The sequence below is a fragment of the Entelurus aequoreus genome, linkage group LG08 (assembly GCF_033978785.1).
Source record: "Entelurus aequoreus isolate RoL-2023_Sb linkage group LG08, RoL_Eaeq_v1.1, whole genome shotgun sequence".
Lineage (NCBI taxonomy): Eukaryota > Metazoa > Chordata > Actinopteri > Syngnathiformes > Syngnathidae > Entelurus > Entelurus aequoreus.
In genome coordinates, this window is record NC_084738.1 from 8,679,892 (window position 1) to 8,699,984 (window position 20,093).

The 20,093-nt window shown below is 41.2% G+C and overlaps 1 protein-coding gene across 1 annotated transcript in view; it reads right to left on the minus strand.

The window, feature by feature from the left end:
• LOC133655571 (A disintegrin and metalloproteinase with thrombospondin motifs 14-like) overlaps positions 1–14,895 on the minus strand; it is a 125,665-nt gene extending 110,770 nt beyond the window's left edge. The window contains exons 1-2 of the mRNA XM_062055849.1: positions 14,876–14,895; positions 8,690–8,745 (exon numbers count right to left, since the gene is read on the minus strand). The gene's annotated coding sequence lies outside the window, so the exon portion shown is untranslated. The remainder of the gene's footprint in view (positions 1–8,689; positions 8,746–14,875) is intronic.
• Positions 14,896–20,093: the final 5,198 nt, after the last annotated feature.

Below are 20,093 nucleotides of genomic sequence, written 5' to 3' on the forward strand. Positions count from 1 at the left end.
ATTTAATATTATTTTTATATTTTGAAATTATTTTAAGAATATTAAGTTATAGATCAGCGGTTCTCAAACATTTTTCACCGAGTACCACCATACTTTTAAAAAAGTAAATAAATACACAAAATCCATTTTGGTGGAACTGATTTTTGAAATTATTTAATATTATTTTTATATCTGAAAATTATTGTAAGATATCAGTGGGTCTCAAACATCAAACACCACCATAATGACCGACATTAAACTACAAGAGCTTAGTAGGCCTAAGTATTTATTGAATACAAGGCAGAGGTTTTATCTAATGTTTTTTCCCCACTATAACATTACACACATTTGAATAGTAACACTGTGTTTTAGGAAAATAAATAATGTATCAAATAAAATTTACTGCACAATCTTTGGCATATTAGAGTCACTGCTATATAATATATATGTATGAAATTAATGATTATAAACTTTATATATATAGAATTATACAAAAATATATTTAATACATAATACAAATATAATTTTTTTATAATAATATGAATATAATAGAAAATATAATACATTATAAAAAATAATTTTTTTTATAAAAAAATGGTATCGTTTTAATGTAAAAAAGGCTAAAGTTAGAAGACATTTTAATATTGCAGTTATTGGATATTGTCTTAGTTTCACTTTGTGCAGCCTTTAAAAACGGGTTGGACAATAATTTATATTTTTATGTTTTTTAGCCGGTGCACTTTTTGTTCATGGCAATAGAAAACTCAAAGGTCAATTGAAGGGAGATTGGTGTGAACAGTAATGTGTATTTCTGGACACTGCTGCTGTTGAACGCAACTCAAGAGTCTCACGCCTGATTGTGTCCCGTCTATTCTGCCTAGCAACAAGACTGTCAGCGCTTCTGTTGTTGCATGCCTGCTAGCTCGCAAAAATGTTACGCCTCAAGGTCGGCGGTAAGTGCTCGCTCATGCACGCCGACACGCGCACTCAACACGTGTGCCGTGTAATCTCTACCCCTCGCAGGTTATTAACGACAACCGCCACCTTGCATAATGGAAATGGAACAACAAGACTCAAAATAAGCCACCAAAGTGTGAATTTATTTTCTGTAACAAACAATAAGGGTAAAAGGTTAAGTCAAAATGCGTTCGCTTGTGCGCACACTACACGTGTGCCGTGTAAACAGTGAAATAACGACTCTCGCCAGTTAATAATGACAACTGCCACCTTTTATACTACAAATGAATAATATACTGAAAATGAGCCACAAAGTCAAAGTCGGCGATATGCACGGGCGCATGCGCACACAACGTGTGTGCAGTGTAATCAACGCCATCCCACCTCTCACCAGTTGATAATGACAACAGCCACTTTGCGTAATAGAAATGAACAGAATGACTCAAAAAAGGCCACAAAGTCTAAAATCCTAAAATTCAAAGTCAAAGTCGGCGGTATGTACTCGCTCAAGCGCACACAACACATGTGCAGTATAACCAACGGCATCCCTCCTCTCACCAGTTAGTAATGACAACAGCCACCTTGCATGATAGAAATGAACAGAATGACTCAAAATAAGCCACAAAGTCTGAAACGCTGTTCTAAAACAGACAATAATTGTTTAAGGTAGAGTCAAAGTCGGTGATGTATGTTTGATTATACACAACATATGCGTCGAATAACCAGTGCCATCGCTTTTCTCGCTTTTTATTAATGACAACTGCCACCGTTTATACTACAAATAAATAATATACCCAAAACGAGCCACAAAGTCAAAGTCGGCGATATGTAGTCGCTCATGCATGAATGAGCACATGCGCACACAACATGTGTGCGGTATAATCAACGCCATCCCTCCCCTCACCAGTTGATAATGACAACAGCCACCTTACATAATAGAAATGAACAGAATGACTCAAAATAAGCCACAAAGACTGAAATTCGGTTTCATAACAAACAATATTTGTTCACGGTAGAGTCAAAGTCGGTGATATATGTTTGGTTATACACAACATATGCGTCGAATAATCAGTGCCATCGCTTTTCCCGCTATTTATTAATGACAACTGCCACCGTTTATACTACAAATAAATAATATACTCAAAACGAGCCACAAAGTCAAAGTCGGCGATATGTAGTCGCTCATGCATGAATGAGCACATGGGCACACAACATGTGTGCGGTATAATCAACGCCATCCCTCCCCTCACCAGTTGATAATGACAACAGCCACCTTACATAATAGAAATGAACAGAATGACTCAAAATAAGCCACAAAGATTGAAATTCTGTTTTATAACAAACAATATTTGTTTAAGGTAGAGTCAAAGTCGGTGATATATGTTTGATTCGACATATGCGTGTAATAATCAGTGCCATCGCTTTTCTCGCTATTCATTAATGACAACTGCCACCTTTTATGCTAGAAATAAATAATACACTCAAAATGAGCCACAAAGTCAAAGTCTGTACTCGCTCATGCACGAGCACAAGAGCACACAACACATGTGCGATATAATCAATACCATCCCTCCTCTCACCAGTTAAAAATGACAAGAGCCACCTTGCATAATAGAAATTAACAGAACGACTCAAAATAAGCCACAAAGTCTCAAACTCTTTTCTATAACATACAATAATTGTTGAAGTTAGAGTCAACGTCCGCAATATATATATGATTATACACAACATCATCAGTGCCATCGCTCCTCTCGCGATATATTTATGACAACAGCCACCTTGCATAATATAAATTAACATAACGACTCAAAAGAAGCCACAAAGTGTGAAACTCTGTTCTATAACAGACAATAATTGTTGAAGTTAGAGTCAACGTCCGCAATATATATTTGATTATACACAACAACATCAGTGCCATCGCTCCTCTCGCGATATATTTATGACAACAGCCACCTTGCATAATAGAAATTAACAGAACGACTCAAAATAATCCACAAAGTCTCAAACTCTGTTCTATAACTGACAATAATTGTTGAAGTTAGAGTCAACGTCCGCAATATATATTTGATTATACACAACATCATCAGTGCCATATCTCCTCTCGCGATATATTTATGACAACAGCCACATTGCATAATAGAAATTAACAGAACGACTCAAAAGAAGCCACAAAGTCTGAAACTGTTCTATAACAGACAATAATTGTTGAAGTTAGAGTCAACGTCCGCAATATATATTTGATTATACACAACATCATCAGTGCCATCGCTCCTCTCGCGATATATTTATGACAACAGCCACCTTGCATAATAGAAATTAACAGAACGACTCAAAAGAAGCCACAAAGTCTCAAACTCTTTTCTATAACAGACAATAATTGTTGAAGTTAGAGTCAACGTCCGCAATATATATTTGATTATACACAACAACATCAGTGCCATCGCTCCTCTCGCGATATATTTATGACAACAGCCACCTTGCATAATAGAAATTAACAGAACGACTCAAAAGAAGCCACAAAGTCTCAAACTCTGTTCTATAACAGACAATAATTGTTGAAGTTAGAGTCAACGTCCGCAATATATATTTGATTATACACAACATCATCAGTGCCATTGCTCCTCTCGCGATATATTTATGACAGCAGCCACTTTGCATAATAGAAATTAACAAAAGCCTCAAAATAGTTCCACAAAATTGGTGGTCTATGATCTCTCATGCACGAGCACACAGTTATGCCACCGCTCCTTCCGCCGGTTGTTAATGATAGCCACCACCTTTCACAACAGAAATGAATAGGACAATGATGTAAAAATGTAGCAAGTCCAAAATCATCAAGAAGACCTGGGGAAGCTTCTTAAATACACCTGGATAGTTTGATTTGTCGCAGCTTAAATGGAGCGTCACCTTAATGACCTCCATGCTTTCATTTAGGATGGTCAATGTGGAGCAGGTGGGGGTTTTCCACAGCCTCCCCCCGCCCCGCACCGGCCCCCGTTCCCCTCAGGGCGCCCATGAGGGGATTGAACAGTGATCCAGCACGAGAGGCTTAGGATTGTGTGCATTAATACGAGCTGGAAACTAACCACGATGGAAAACATTAAAGCGCCTTGTAAGAGCGACTTTTTGATGCTCTTTTTCCAGCCGCACCACGCACGGGGGGGTGAGGGGGTGGGGGGGGCAGGACGACATTCCATCATGCGGCTTAGCGTTCAATTAGAAGGCTGCATGACTAGCTGCTGCTCACAGACGGGCCGCGGTTTGCAAATCAAAATCGAAACTGCGCCGGCGTTTATAACGAGCTGCAAGTTCTCTGCAGCTGGGGAAGTCAGTTTGATCAGCGAGCGGCCGGACGGGATGGTCGTCGACGCGGGAGAACATGTGACGAGTTGGAGATGCGACGCAGCTGGTGCTTTTGAGAAGGTGATTATTACGAGAGGCGCGACCAGAATGTGCCGCGACCTCGGCTGCGTGGTCACGCCGCCTTCGGAACGTGCGCTGTGTCCATGGCAACGTGTGTGGGAGTCCTCTCAAAAAGAAAAACCCCTGGTTTGTCGTAACAAAGCCAGGTAACAAACCACACTTGAAAGCTTTTCACGTCGGCAGCTGGTGCTCGTACTTGAAAGACAACCACTTGCGAGACAAGGAAATAACTCCCTGTAAAGATGTTTTAAATAGGGGCCAGATCCTTCAATTATGGAGAAAACCAGCTTGAACCTGCGTTTGGCGACAGAGGGAAGGAAATGTCTTCCTATAAAGGCCGTTTATTTACGCAGCCGATTTACGTTTGTACTTCAAAACCAACTAAACCCACCACAAAGTAGCACTTTGGCGACAGAGGCGAGGAAATAACTCCCGTTGAGAATCTTTATACTGGAAAACCAACAGAACCCACAGAGGCGAGGAAATAACTCCCGTTGAGAATCCTTATACTTGAAAACCAACAGAACCCACAGAGGCGAGGAAATGACTTCCTATAAAGGCCTTTTATTTACACAGGCAATCCTTGTACTTTGACACAAACTACACCCACCACGAAGTAGCACTTTGGTGACAGAGGCGAGGAAATAACTCCCGTTGAGGGTCCTTATACTTTAAAGCCGCGTTTGGCGAAAGAGGCAAGGAAATAACTTCCTATAAAGGCCGTTTATTCACGCAGCAGATTAATATACTTTAAAACCAACTAAAACCCACCGCGAAGTAGCACTTTGGCAACAGAGGCGAGGAAATAACTCCCGTTGAGGGTCCTTATACTTTAAAACCAACAGAACCTGTGTTTGGCGACAGAGGCAAGAAAATAACTTTTTATAAAGGCCTTTTATTTACGCAGCCGATTTACTTTAAAACCAACTAAAACCCACCTTGAAGTAGCACTTTGGCGACAGAGGCAAGGAAATAACTCCCTTTGAGAGTCCTTATACTTTTTAGAACCAACAGAACCCGCGTTTGGCCACAGAGTCAAGGAAATTACTTCCTATAAAGGCTGTTTATTTAGCCGATCCTTACACTTTAACACCAACTACACCCCACCTTGAAGTAGCACTTTGGTGACAGAGGTGAGGAAATAACTCCCGTTGAGAGTCCTTATACTTTTTAGAACCAACACAACCCGCGTTTGGCAACAGAGGCAAGGAAATTACTTCCTATAAATGTAGTGTATTTACGCAGCCGATTCTTATACTTAAACACCAACTACACCCCACCTTAAAGTAGCACTTTGGCGACAGAGGCAAGGAAATAACTCCCGTTGAGGGTCCTTGTACTTTAAAACCAACAGAACCCGCGTTTGGCGACAGAGGTGAGTAATGACTTACCATAAAAGTTTTTACATACAGAGCAGGTCCTCATACTTTAAAACCAACTGAACCTGACATGAAGTAGCAGTTTGGCCACAGAGGCAAGGAAATAACTCCCGTTGAGAGTCCTCATACTTTAAAGCCGCGTTTGGCGAAAGAGGCGAGGGAATGACTTCCTATAAATGCCGTGTATTTATGCAGCCCATTCTTATACTTTAAAACCAACTAAAACTCACAATGAAGTAGCACTTTGGCGACAGAGGCAAGGAAATAACTCCCGTTGAGGGTCCTTGTACTTTAAAACCAACAGAACCTGCGTTTGGCGACAGAGGCAAGGAAATAACTTCCTTTAAAGGCCGTTCATTTACGCAGCAGATTAATATACTTTAAAACCGACTAAAACCCACCACGAAGAAGCACTTTGGCGACAGAGGCGAGGAAATAACTCCCGTTGAGGGTCCTTATACTTTAAAACCAACAGAACCCATGTTTGGCGACAAAGGCAAGGAAATACATTTTTATAAAGGCCTTTTATTTACGCAGCCGATTTACTTTGAAACCAACTAAAACCCACCTTGAAGTAGCACTTTGGCGACAGAGGCAAGGAAATAACTCCCTTTGAGAGTCCTTATACTTTTTAGAACCAACAGAACCCGCGTTTGGTGACAGAGGCAAGGAAATTACTTCCTATAAAGGTTGTTTATTTACACAGCCGATCCTTATACTTAAACACCAACTACACCCACCTTGAAGTAGCACTTTGGCGACAGAGGCAAAGAAATAACTTCCTATAAAGGCCGTTCATTTACGCAGCCGATTAATATACTTTAAAACCGACTAAAACTCACCACGAAGTAGCACTTTGGCGACAGAGGCGAGGAAATAACTCCCGTTGAGGGTCCTTATACTTTAAAACCAACAGAACCCGCGTTTGGCGACAGAGGCAAGGAAATAACTTTTTATAAAGGCCTTTTATTTACGCAGCCGATTTACTTTAAAACCAACTAAAACCCAGCTTGAAGTAGCACTTTGGTGACAGAGGCAAGGAAATAACTCCCTTTGAGAGTCCTTATACTTTTTAGAACCAACAGAACCCACGTTTGGCGACAGAGTCAAGGAAATTACTTCCTAAAAAGGCTGTTTATTTAGCCGATCCTTACATTTTAACACCAACTACACCCACCACAAAGTAGCACTTTGGTGACAGAGGTGAGGAATTAACTCCCGTTGAGGGTCCTTGTACTTTAAAACCAACAGAACCTGAGTTTGGCGACAGAGGCGAGGAAATTACTTTTTAGAGAGGCCTTTTATTTACGCAGCCGATTTACTTTAAAACCAACTAAAATCCACCAAGAAGTAGCACTTTGGCGACAGAGGCGAGGAAATAACTCCTGTTGAGGGTCCTTATACTTTAAAACCAACAGAACCCACCTTTGGTGACAGAGGCAAGGAAATAACTCCCGTTGAGAGTCCTTATACTTTAAAACCGCGTTTGGCAACAGAGGCGAGGAAATGACTTCCTATAACAGCTGTTTATTTACACAGCCGATCCTTATACTTTAACACCAACTACACCCACCACGAAGTAGCACTTTGGTGACAGAGGCGAGGAAATAACTCCCGTTCAGGGTTGTTATACTTTAAAACCAACAGAACCGGCGTTTGGCGACAGAGGCGAGGAAATGACTTCCTATAAAATCTGTTTATTTACACTGCTGATCCTTACACTTTAAAACCAACTACACCCACCACGAAGTAGCACTTTGGTGACAGAGGCAAGGAAATAACTCCCGTTGAGGGTCCTTGTACTTTAAAACCAACAGAACCCGCGTTTGGCGACAGAGGCGAGGAAATAACTTACCATAAAAGTTTTTTACGAACAGAGCAGGTCCTCATACTTTAAAACCAACTGAACCTCACATGAAGTAGCAGTTTGGCCACAGAGGCAAGGAAATAACTCCCGTTGAGGGTCCTTGTACTTTAAAACCAACAGAACCCACGTTTGGCGACAGAGGCAAGGAAATTACTTCCTATAAAGGCCGTTTATTTACACAGCCGATCCTTATACTTTAACACCAACTACACCCCACCTTGAAGTAGCACTTTGGTGACAGAGGTCAGGAAATAACTCCCGTTGAGAGTCCTTATACTTTTTAGAACCAACACAACCCGCGTTTGGCAACAGAGGCAAGGAAATTACTTCCTATAAATGCAGTGTACTTACGCAGCCGATTCTTATACTTTAAAACCAACTAAAACCCACCATGAAGTAGCACTTTGGCGACAGAGGAGAGGAAATAACTCCTGTTGAGGGGTCCTTGTACTTTAAAAGCAACAGAACCCGCGTTTGGCAACAGAGGCGAGAAAATAACTTACCATATATATTTTTTACGTACAGAGCAGGTCCTCATACTGCGAAAACCAACTGAACCCCACATGAAGTAGTACTTTGGCAACAGAGGAAAGGAAATAACTCCCGTTCAGGGTTCTTATACGTTAAGACCAACAGAACCCGCGTTTGGTGACAGAGGCAAGGAAATAACTCCCGGTCAGGGTTTTTATACTTTAAAACCAATAAAACCTGCGTTTGGTGACAGAGGCAAGGAAATTACTTCATATAAAGGCCGTTTATTTACTCAGCCGATTCTTATACTTAAAAACCAACTAAAACCCACCACGAAGTAGCACTTTGGCGACAGAGGCGAGGAAATAACTCTAGTTGAGGGTCCTTGTACTTTAAAACCAACAGAACCCGCGTTTGGCGAACGAGGCAAGGAAATTACTTCCTATAAAGGCCGTTTATTTACACAGCCGATCTTTATACTTAAACACCAACTACACCCACCACAAAGTAGCACTTTGGCGACAGAGGTGAGGAAATAACTCCCGTTGAGAGTCCTTGTACTTTAAAAGCAACAGAACCCGCGTTTGGCAACAGAGGCGAGGAAATAACTTACCATATATGTTTTTTACGTACAGAGCAGGTCCTCATACTGCGAAAACTGCGCACAGGCTGAAAGAAGAAAGAAATGGTCGGGCATCAGGAAGAAGGTGAAGAAGATGATGGACAGACTCTGCAATGTAGGCAAAAGTCTGGAGGAGGCGCGTGACTGTGATTACCACCAATGTAAGTAGAATGTTTCATTTACAACATAATGTGTTCATACAGTAGCCTGCTTACAGCCAGATTAGAGATTTATGTGAAAACTTGGTCAACTTTTACATTTGAACATGTCAGCATATCAAAAAGTACACAAAACATTTTGACTCTTGTTTGGTTACTCAATTTATTATTGTAACACAGGAGAGGTACTTGCAGGTCATTGTGTCGCCGCTGCTGCTGCTGTCCGCCCGATTGCCGGAGTCACAGGAACACATTGTGACAGCAACTCTGATCACCTGGATCAGAGTCGCCCAAACCACGGTCCGTGGGCCAATTGCGGCCCGCCGGTGTCTTCAATTTTGGCCCACGAGACGGCGCGAGTTCAACAGGCAATCTGGCCGGGCGGGGTGTTTATATATTACATTTTCATACCTGGCGGGTCTGATAGGTGCTTATATGTCGCCATCTTGTGGACAACATGAGTGACCATGGAGTATACTTTCTAGAAACTCCATGCATCGACAGCAACACTTATATGACCCAATGCGAACAACCTTCCCTAGTCATGGCACAGAAAAAAACTGTGGATATTATTTTAAAAAAAAACAGCAACCACCATTAAAAAAAAAAAATAATTACATCCATTTAAATCCATTGCAAAGCATGATGGGAAAATGAAAAAAAAAGTCTCTCCACACTTATCCTTATGTTTGGCGCATTTTAGCTGCTTGATATTTCTGATTAATTACAAAACTTTAAGGACGCTGTCACAAAGGTAAACAAGGTAGGAGTTAAACTTTCACACTTGATATCTAATTTTAATACATATTATTATAATATGTACACACACACACACACATATATATATACACATATATATATATATATATATATATATATATATATACAGTATATATATATATATATATATATACAATTATATATATATGTACATATATATATATATATACAATTATATATATATATATATATATATATATATATATATATATATATATATATATATATATATATATATATATATATATATATATATATATATATTATATTATATTATATATTATACATATATATTACTTTGCAATTTTTTTAAGCACAATGCGGCCCCCCAGTCAAAAAGTTTGGACACCTGACCTAGATAAATTAATACACACCCTCACAAATAAAAATCTGAATATGAAGCATTAAATGCGTTGGCAAAGGAGTTGACGAAGAGTCGAGTTTCACTGACTTACGTGTGCTCGAAGAAGGCAGGACTGTCACTGACTCACGAGCCGACGACGACTCGAGTTTTGCTGATTCACCGCGTAGAGAGTACTGGCGTTTCATTGACTCGCAGATTGATAAAAGACTCAAGTTTTACTCGATCATTTGTGCTCGATGAAGGCTAAAGTTTTATTGACTAAAGGGCTGACGAAAACTCAAGTTTTACTGACTCCCTGGGTTGGTGACGACTGAAGTTTCATTGACTCACGGGCCGACGAAGACTCGAGGTTAACTGACACACCTGTGCTCAATGAAGACTCAAATTTCATTGACTCACGGATGGACAAAGACTCGAGTTTCACTGACACACTTGTGCTCAACGAAAACTTAAGTTTCACCGACTCACGGGTTGATAAGGATTCGAGTTTCACTGACTCACCTGTGTTCGATGAAGTCACAAGTTTCACTGACTCACGTGTGCTTGATAAACTCGAATTTTGCTGATTTATGGGTTGAAAGAGAATCGTTTTTACTGACGCACAAATTTAAAAATATCCGAGATTCACAGACTCGTGTGCTCGACAAAGACACAAAATGTTTTACTGACTCCCAGGGTTAGTGACAATTGAAGTTTCAATGACTCACGGGCCGACGAAGACAAAAGGCTATCCGACACCCCTGTGCTCAATGAAGACTCAAATTTCACTGACTCACGGATTGGCAAAGACTCAGGTTTAAACTTAAGTTTAAATGACTCACGAGTTTCACTGACTCACGTGTGCTTAAAAAACTCGAATTTCGCTGATTTATGGGTTGAAAAAGAATAGTTTTTACTGACGCACAAATTTAAAAAGACCCGAGTTTCACAGACTCGTTTGCCTGATAAAGACATAAAGTTCACTGATTTATGGCTTGACGAAGGCTTGAGTTTTACGAACTCACGGATTGACAAAGACTCGGGTTTCACTGACACACTTGTGCTCAACGAAAACTTAAGTTTCACCGACTCACGGGTTGATAAGGATTCACGTTTCACTGACTCACCTGTGTTCAATGAAGTCACAAGTTTCACTGACTCACGTGTGCTTGATAAACTCGAATATTTCTGATTTATGGGTTGAAAAAGAATCGTTTTTACTGAAGCACAAATTTTAAAATACCCGAGATTCACAGACTCATTTGCTCAACAAAGATACAAAGTTCACTGATTTATGGCTTGATGAAGGCTTGAGTTTTACAAACGCACGGATTGACAAAGACTGGAGTTTCACTGACACACTTGTGCTCAACGAAAACTTAAGTTTCACCGACTCACGGGTTGATAAGGATTTGCGTTTCACTGACTCACCTATGTTCGATGAAGTCATGAGTTTCACTGACTCACGTGTGCTTGATAAACTCGAATTTTGCTGATTTATGGATTGAAAGAGAATTGTTTTTACTGACTGAATTTAAAAAGACCCGAGATTCACAGACTCGTTTGCTCGATAAAGACACAACGTTCACTGATTTATGGCTTGAGGAAGCCTTGAGTTTTACCGACTCACGGATTGACAAAGACTCGCGTTTCACTGACCCGTGCTCTGAGAAGATTCAAATTTCAGTGGCTCACAGCTGGACAGAGACTCGATTTGAAACTTGAGTTTCATTGACTCACGGGTCGGTGAAGACTTGAGTATCACCGATTCACCTGTGCTCAAATTTTTCTGACTAACGGGTTGATGAAGACTGGAGTGTCACTGACTCACAAATTGACAAAAGACTTGAGTTTTACGGACTGGAAGATTAAAAATTCACAGACTCACAGCTCGGGTTGTACTGTATACCCATACTAGTAAAGTATCGTGGTACTGATGAATGAAAAACGGTACTACACTGCCTTTTAAAAATACCGGTACTTTTTTTCTTTCCGCTGCGGAGCCGTACGGAGCTGAGGAGCATGTAGACTGTGTCAGCGCGCACACACTCACAGAGCACACAAGGAAAAACAGCGTGGAGAGGAAAAATGCGCACACAATGGGCAATTCTACTGGTAATAAAGAAGGTGCATTAAGTGCAATTTGGAGGTATTTGGGCGTCAAAAGTATCCATAGCGGTGACGCTGTGCTTGAAAACATGCCACCACCTAAGGTGGCAAGACGGTATTACCATCTTTGCTTCAGACTTGGGTAAACATTTTAAATAACAATCAACCAGACCGGCAGAATGAGTTTCAGTTCCAGCCCCCCCTGCTGTGCACATACAGATACATACAGCCGCGCACACAGCTGCATGGCTTGACGCCAATTATTAGCGGCGTCAAAACCGCCCACGTAGCGCAAACTGCTGCAAGTCAAATGACTGAATTTCATAAGCAATTGCTACGATTTGTGTTTGACCTTCAACGAATGTGTAGACGTAGTATTTATTTGACTAATGATTGTATTTGTCTGAAAGCACAGACCAAGACTGGCAACCATAGATCATGAATCCTTTAATAAAATGTCAGCAGAGCTTTCTATTCTGTTTTGCAACATATAAAAACAAGTTTTTTTTCTTTAAACGCAACAAGACTAAAGTTTAAAGTTTAAAGACAAATCCTATGTGTTTATTTATTTATTTCGATAATAGGTGGAAAATTGTTCTTTGCGTGCAATTTAAAGGCCTACTGAAATGATTTTTTTTTATTTAAACGGGGAATAGCAGATCCATTCTATGTGTCATACTTGATCATTTCGCGATATTGCCATATTTTTGCTGAAAGGATTTAGTAGAGAAAAATCGACGATAAAGTTCGCAACTTTTGCTCGCTGATAAAAAAAAAAGCCTTGCCTGTACCGGAAGTAGCGTGACGTCACAGGAGCTAGTATTCCTCACAATTCCCCGTTGTTTACAATGGAGCGAGAGAGATTCGGAGCGACAAAGCGACGATTACCCCATTAATTTGAGCGAGGATGAAAGATTCGTAGATGAGGAACGTTACAGTGAAGGACTTGAGAGGCAGTGATGGACGTATCTTTTTTTCGCTCTGACCGTAACTTAGGTACAAGCTGGCTCATTGGATTCCACACTCTCTCCTTTTTCTATTGTGGATCACGGATTTGTATTTTAAACCACCTCGGATACTATATCCTCTTGAAAATGAGAGTCGAGCACGCGAAATGGACATTTAAAGGCCTACTGAAAGCCACTACTACCGACCACGCAGTCTGATAGTTTATATATCAATGATGAAATCTTAACATTATAACACATGCCAATACGGCCGGGTTAACTTATAAAGTGACATTTTAAATTTGCAGCTAAACTTCCGGTTCGAAACGCCTCTGAGGATGACGTATGCGCGTGACGTAGACCGGGGAACACGGGTATGCCTTCCACATTGAAGCCAATACGAAAACGCTCTGTTTTCATTTCATAATTCCACAGTATTCTGGACATCTGTGTTCGTGAATCTGTTGCAATCATGTTCATTGCATTATGGAGAAAGAAGCTGAGCAAGCAAAGAAGAAAGTTGTCGGTGCGAAATGGACGTATTTTTCGAACGTAGTCAGCAACAACAGTACACAGCCGGCGCTTCTTTGTTTACATTCCCGAAAGATGCAGTCAAGATGGAAGAACTCGGATAACAGAGACTCTAACCAGGAGGACTTTTGACTTCGATACACAGACGCCTGTAGAGAACTGGGACAACACAGACTCTTACCAGGATTACTTTGATTTGGATGACAAAGACGCAGACGTGCTACTGTGAGTATGCAGCTTTGGCTTCTAAACATTTGATTGCTTGACCGTATGTGCGCAACTTTTTTTTGCATATGTACGTAACTTTTTAAAAATATATAAGCTTTATGAACCTTGGGTTAGGTGAACGGTCTTTTGGGCTGAGTGATTGTGTGTGTTGATCAGGTGTTTGAATTGTATTGGCGTGTTCTATGGAGCTAGGAGCTAGCAGAGGAGCTAGGAGCTAGCGTAACAAACACGCAGGTGTTTTTATGCAGGATTAATTTGTGGCATATTAAATATAAGCCTGGTTGTGTTGTGGCTAATAGAGTATATATATGTCTTGTGTTTATTTACTGTTGTAGTCATTCCCAGCTGAATATCAGGTCACCCCCGGCTCTCACAGCATCTTCCCTATCTAAATAGCTTCAACTCCCCACTAGTCCTTCACTTGCACTTTACTCATCCACAAATCTTTCATCCTCGCTCAAATTAATGGGGAAATTGTCGCTTTCTCGGTCCGAATCTCTCTCACTTCATGCGGCCATCATTGTAAACAATAGGGAACTTTGCGTATATGTTCAACTGACTACGTCACGCTACTTCCGGTAGAGGCAAGCCTTTTTTTTATCAGATACCAAAAGTTGCAATCTTTATCGTCGATGTTCTCTACTAAATCCTTTCAGCAAAAATATGGCAATATCGCGAAATGATCAAGTATGACACATAGAATAGATCTGCTATCCCCGTTTAAATTAAAAAAAATCATTTCAGTAGGCCTTTAAAGTGACTTTTATCTCCAAGACAATACATCGGTGACACACTTAGCTACTGAGCTAACGTGATAGCATCGTTCTCAAATGAAGATAGAAACAAAATAAATAAACCCCTGACTGGAAGGATAGACAGAAGATCAACAATACTATTAAACCATGTACATGTAACTACACGGTTAAAAATTCTCAGCCTGGTAAGGCTTAACAATGCTGTTGCTAACGACGCTAAGGCTAATTTAGCAACTTAGCAACCGGACCTCACAGAACTATGATAAAACATTAGCGCTCCACCTACGCCAGCCAGCCCTCATCTTCCCATCAACAGCCGTGCTCACCTGCGTTCCAGCGATCGACGGCGCGACGAAGGACTTCATCCGCGGGTTTGGCGGCAAGCATCGGCTAGGCGTCTTCTATCAGGGTAAGTAGTCCTTGTTGTGTTGCTGTAAGTATTGTACTTAGCCGCTAACACACCGATCGATCCCACCTACAACGTTCTTCTTTGCAGCCTCCATTGTTCTTTAAACAAATTGCAAAAGATTCACCAACACAGATGTCCAGAATACTGTGGAATTTTGTCGAAGAAAACAAGAGGTTTTTGTATCGGGTCGATGGGGTACAACTACTTCCGTGGATTTTGTGACGTCACGCGCATAAATCATATCCAAATGAGTTTTTCAACCGGAAGTGTGGCGGGAATTTTAAAATGTCACTTTATAAGTTAACCCGGCCGTATTGGCATGTGTTGCAATGTTAAGATTTCATCATTGATATATAAACTATCAGACTGCGTGGTCGGTAGTAGTGGCTTTCAGTAGGATCTTTAATGCAGGGGTCGGCAACCCAAAATGGACCAAAAATACAAAAAAGTAATCTGTTTGGAGCCGCAAAAAATGTAAAGACTTATATTAGTCTTATAATGGTGGCAACACATGATGCAAGTGGTTAATTAGCTATATTAGCCTACTATCAAAATGACTATGTGTCGCAGGCTGACGCAAATCTTCATTGACAGAAATGTTGAAATGTAATATTTTTTCTACACATTTTTACAACATTGGAAAACATTAGTAAAACTTCTCAGAGGGTGAGATAACTCCTGGAAATGACTGTCTTAGAACGGCCAAAGGTATAGATGTGTGCGTCCAAGTTAAAGGAAACGGCAGGCTGTCTCATTCTAATGGATTTATTACAATTTTTTAATAAGGTTAATGCTAATGTTTGCTGTGGTCTGGAACAACTATCCAGAAATGCAGCCAATGTTACATACAGATAATGTGTCATGAGACATGGAAAAATAAACAAGAGGACATAATGAGCTCTAATATATCTACAAATGAGGCACAACGATGCAATATGTACAGCACAGCATAAAACGTTTGGTGGACAAAATGGGACAAAGAAGGCGTGGCATAAAACACGTCTTTCTGCGGCGACGGTTGATTTCAAGGGCCTCTGAAATTAGTAGGACAAAGCGGCGCTGGCCAAATACTGTCATCCGTGAAGCATAAACACAAACATATTAAACTGTGGGCTTTCTAACATATAGGAAGAAACCATATTACGACAAAAAATATATTTTTCACCCTATTTTTTTGCCATTTCCATACATTTTTTAAAAAGCTCCATGGAGCCACCAGGGCGGCGCTCAAGAGCCGCATGTGGCTGTAGAGCCGCTGGTTGCTGACCCACGGTTTAATGTATAATACGATTTTTTTTTTGTTAAAATGAAGCCAAAAATGTCATGTTTTTGTGGTCACCTTTATTTTGAAAAGTATCAAAATACATGTTGGTACCGGAACCAAAATATCGGTATCAGGACAACCCTACTCACAGCTTGACAACGACTCGAGTATCACTGACTCATTGGTTGACGGAGACTGTTTTTTATCGACGCGCATCCTGAAAAAAGACTCGAGTTTCACAGATTCACCTGTGCTTGACGAAGACTCGTGTTTTTCACTGACTCACCGATTGGCGAATACGCCAAATTTCACTGACTCAGGTTGATGAAGACTTGAGTTTCACTGACTCGTGCGCCCTATGAAGAGTCAGCTTGACAAAAACTCGAGTTTAACCGATCCACTAACTCACGGGTTGACAAACACTTGAATGAATGACTGTGGGGGGGAGGGTATGGCCTGCGGCGAAGCGGGGTGTGCCAGGACTGGCTTCGAGATCAGCGGCGGGTGTGTAGATGACACAGCTGTGAGTGTTTGTCTGATCACCTGTCGCTCTGTTAAAGGCAGCAGTCGGGAAGGAGAGAAGGTTGCTGTTGTTGTTGGTGATGGCGGTTGGTGACACTATGGGAGAAACCATTCATGTGCTCGAGCGAGAAGGAGACGCACAGAAAATGACTGAAAAAGGCCCCAACGAACATTTATTGCAAAATAAATGATTGTTCGCCAAGATGAATGCAGCTGTCATGTCCGTCATTGGTGGTCCAAGGAACCCGGAGGAGCGAGACCTCCACAATGACGAAGACTTAAGATTGACTGACTCTCGGGGTAACAAAGACTCGAGTTTCACTGCCCTACGGTCACACAGGGTTCGAACAACACTTTGCATTTATTTGCAATTCTTTGAAGTCAAACTGTGCACAAACACATGAGTAATGGAAAGAGTGCTCTTAAAATAACAACACAGGCTTTCAATGATTGAGTCAGTCTCAATGTTGGTCTAGTCTTGAGTGTGTCATGCTGACCAGTTGGGTTACAATGACTCGGCTCACCATCCAGACTTGGGAATCCAGCTAATGAAAGAATTCAAGTGGGTGGCTCGAGTGGATTTACAGCCTTCTGACTTTCAGTACCTTAGAATTAATAAACAAGTTGTCATTAATACGTATATTACAGTCTTTTGCTTAGTTAGAGCTGGTATATATATACAGTATATATATATATATATATATATGGAATTCTTTCCCATTCTTGCTTGATGTACAGCTTAAGTTGTTCAACAGTCCGGGGGTCTCCCTTGTGGTATTTTAGGCTTCATAATGCACCACACATTTTCAATGAGAGACAGGTCTGGACTACAGGCAGGCCAGTCTAGTACCCGCACTCTTTTACTACGAAGCCACGTTGATGTAACATGTGGCTTGGCATTGTCTTGCTGAAATAAGCAGGGGCGTCCATGGTAACGTTGCTTGGATGGCAACATATGTTGCTCCAAAACCTGTATGTACCTTTCAGCATTAATGGTGCCTTCACAGATGTGTAAGTTACCCATGTCTTGGGCACTAATACACCCCCATACCATCACACATGCTGGCTTTTACACTTTGCGCCTATAACAATCCGGATGGTTCTTTTCCTCTTTGGTCCGGAGGACACGACGTCCACAGTTTCCAAAAACAATTTGAAATGTGGACTCGTCAGACCACAGAACACTTTTCCACTTTGCATCAGTCCATCTTAGATGAGCTCGGGGCCCAGCGAAGCCGGCGGCGTTTCTGGGTGTTGTTGATAAATGGCTGTCGCTTTGCATAGTGGAGTTTTAACTTGCACTTACAGATGGAGCGACGAACCGTAGTTACTGACAGTGGTTTTCTGAAGTGTTCCTGAGCTCACGTGGTGATATCCTTTACACACTGATGTCGTTTTTTTTGACGCGGTACCGCCTGAGGGATCGAAGGTCACGGGCATTCAATGTTACGTGCAGTGATTTCTCCAGATTCTCTGGACCTTTTGATGATATTACGGACCGTAGATGGTGAAATCCCTAAATTCCTTGCAATAGCTGGTTGAGAAATGTTGTTCTTAAACTGTTCAACAATTTGCTCACGCATTTGTTCACAAAGCGGCGACACTCGACCCATCCTTGTTTGTGAACGACTCGAGTATTTCATGGAAGCTGCTTTTATACCCAATCATGGCACCCACCTGTTCCCAATCAGCCTGTTCACCCGTGGGATGTTCCAAATAAGTCTTTTTTGCCACTTGTGCCAGCTTTTAGGTTGAAAATACAAGGTGCCAACTTCACTGCTTTTGGGTTTTGTATATTAGAGAGGGTGATCTACTACTTCTAGACTTTTATTTTCTACAGAAATGTCCGTTGTACAAGAAATGTTGCTGCAATGCGACACCGCTTTTCGTCTTTTTCTCGGGGACGGGTGTAGATGTTTCATTAGCGTGGTCAGCCAGGTGTGTAATAATCACACTCACCCGTCCAGCTTTCATATAAAAAACAATTTGCCCACCATTAAAGATCAAGGTCTCTCCTCTTCATCCCAACATCCTCCTGCAGCTCCTCGCCTGCTCAATACCTCCTTTTGTCCGCCTTAATCTGTGGATCCCTCACAGCGCCAATCTTGAGTTTCACGGGCCGGAGAAGACTCAAGGTTAACCGACAGACTCAAATTTCACTGACTCACAGATTGACAAACACTCAGGTTTCACTGATGCACTTGTGCTCAACGAAAACTTAACACGGATTGACAAAGACTCAGGTTTCACTGACAAACTTGTACTCAAAGAATACTTAAGTTTCACCGGCTCACGGGGATTCGCATTTCACCGACTCACTTCTGTTCGATGAAGTCACGAGTTTCGCTGACTCCCGTGTGCTTGATAAACTTGAATTTGGCTGATATTATGTGATGTTGAAAAAGAATAGTTTTTACTGACGCACAAATTTAAAAAGACCCGAGTTTCACAGACTCACGTGCTCGATAAAGACAGAAAGTTCACTGATTTATGGCTTGACGAAGATTTGAGGTTTACTAACTCACGGATTGACAAAGACTCAGGTTTCACTGACACACTTGTTTCACCGACTCACAGGGATTCAAGTTTCACCGACTCGCCTGTGTTCGATGAAGTCACGAGTTTCGCTGACTCCCGTGTGCTTGATAAACTCGAATTTGGCTGATTTATGGGTTGAAAAAGAATCGTTTTTACTGACGCACAAATTTAAAAAGACCCGAGTTTCACAGACTCACGTGCTCGATAAAGACAGAAAGTTCACTGATTTATGGCTTGACGAAGATTTGAGGTTTACTAACTCACGGATTGACAAAGACTCAGGTTTCACTGACACACTTGTTTCACCGACTCACGGGGATTCGAGTTTCACTGACTCGCCTGTGTTCGATGAAGTCAAGAGTTTCACTGACTCACATGTGCTTGATTAAACTCGAATTTCGCTGATTTATGGGTTGAAAAAAGAATCGTTTTTACTGTCGACAAATTTAAAAAGATCAGAGTTTCGATAAAGACACAAAAAGTTTTACAGACTCCCAGGGTTGGTGAGAATTGAAGTTTCAATGACTCACGTGCCGACGGAGACTCAAGGTTAACCGACACCCCTGTGCTCAATGAAGACTCAAGTTTCACTGACGCACGGATTGACAAAGACTCAGGTTTCACAGACACACTTGTTTCACCGACTCACAGGGATTCGAGTTTCACCGACTCACTTGTGTTCCATGAAGTCACGAGTTTCAGTGACTCACGTGTGCTTGATAAACTCGAATTTGGCTGATTTATGGGTTGAAAAATAATCGTTTTTACTGACCCACGAATATAAAAAGACCCGAGTTTCACAGACCCGTAT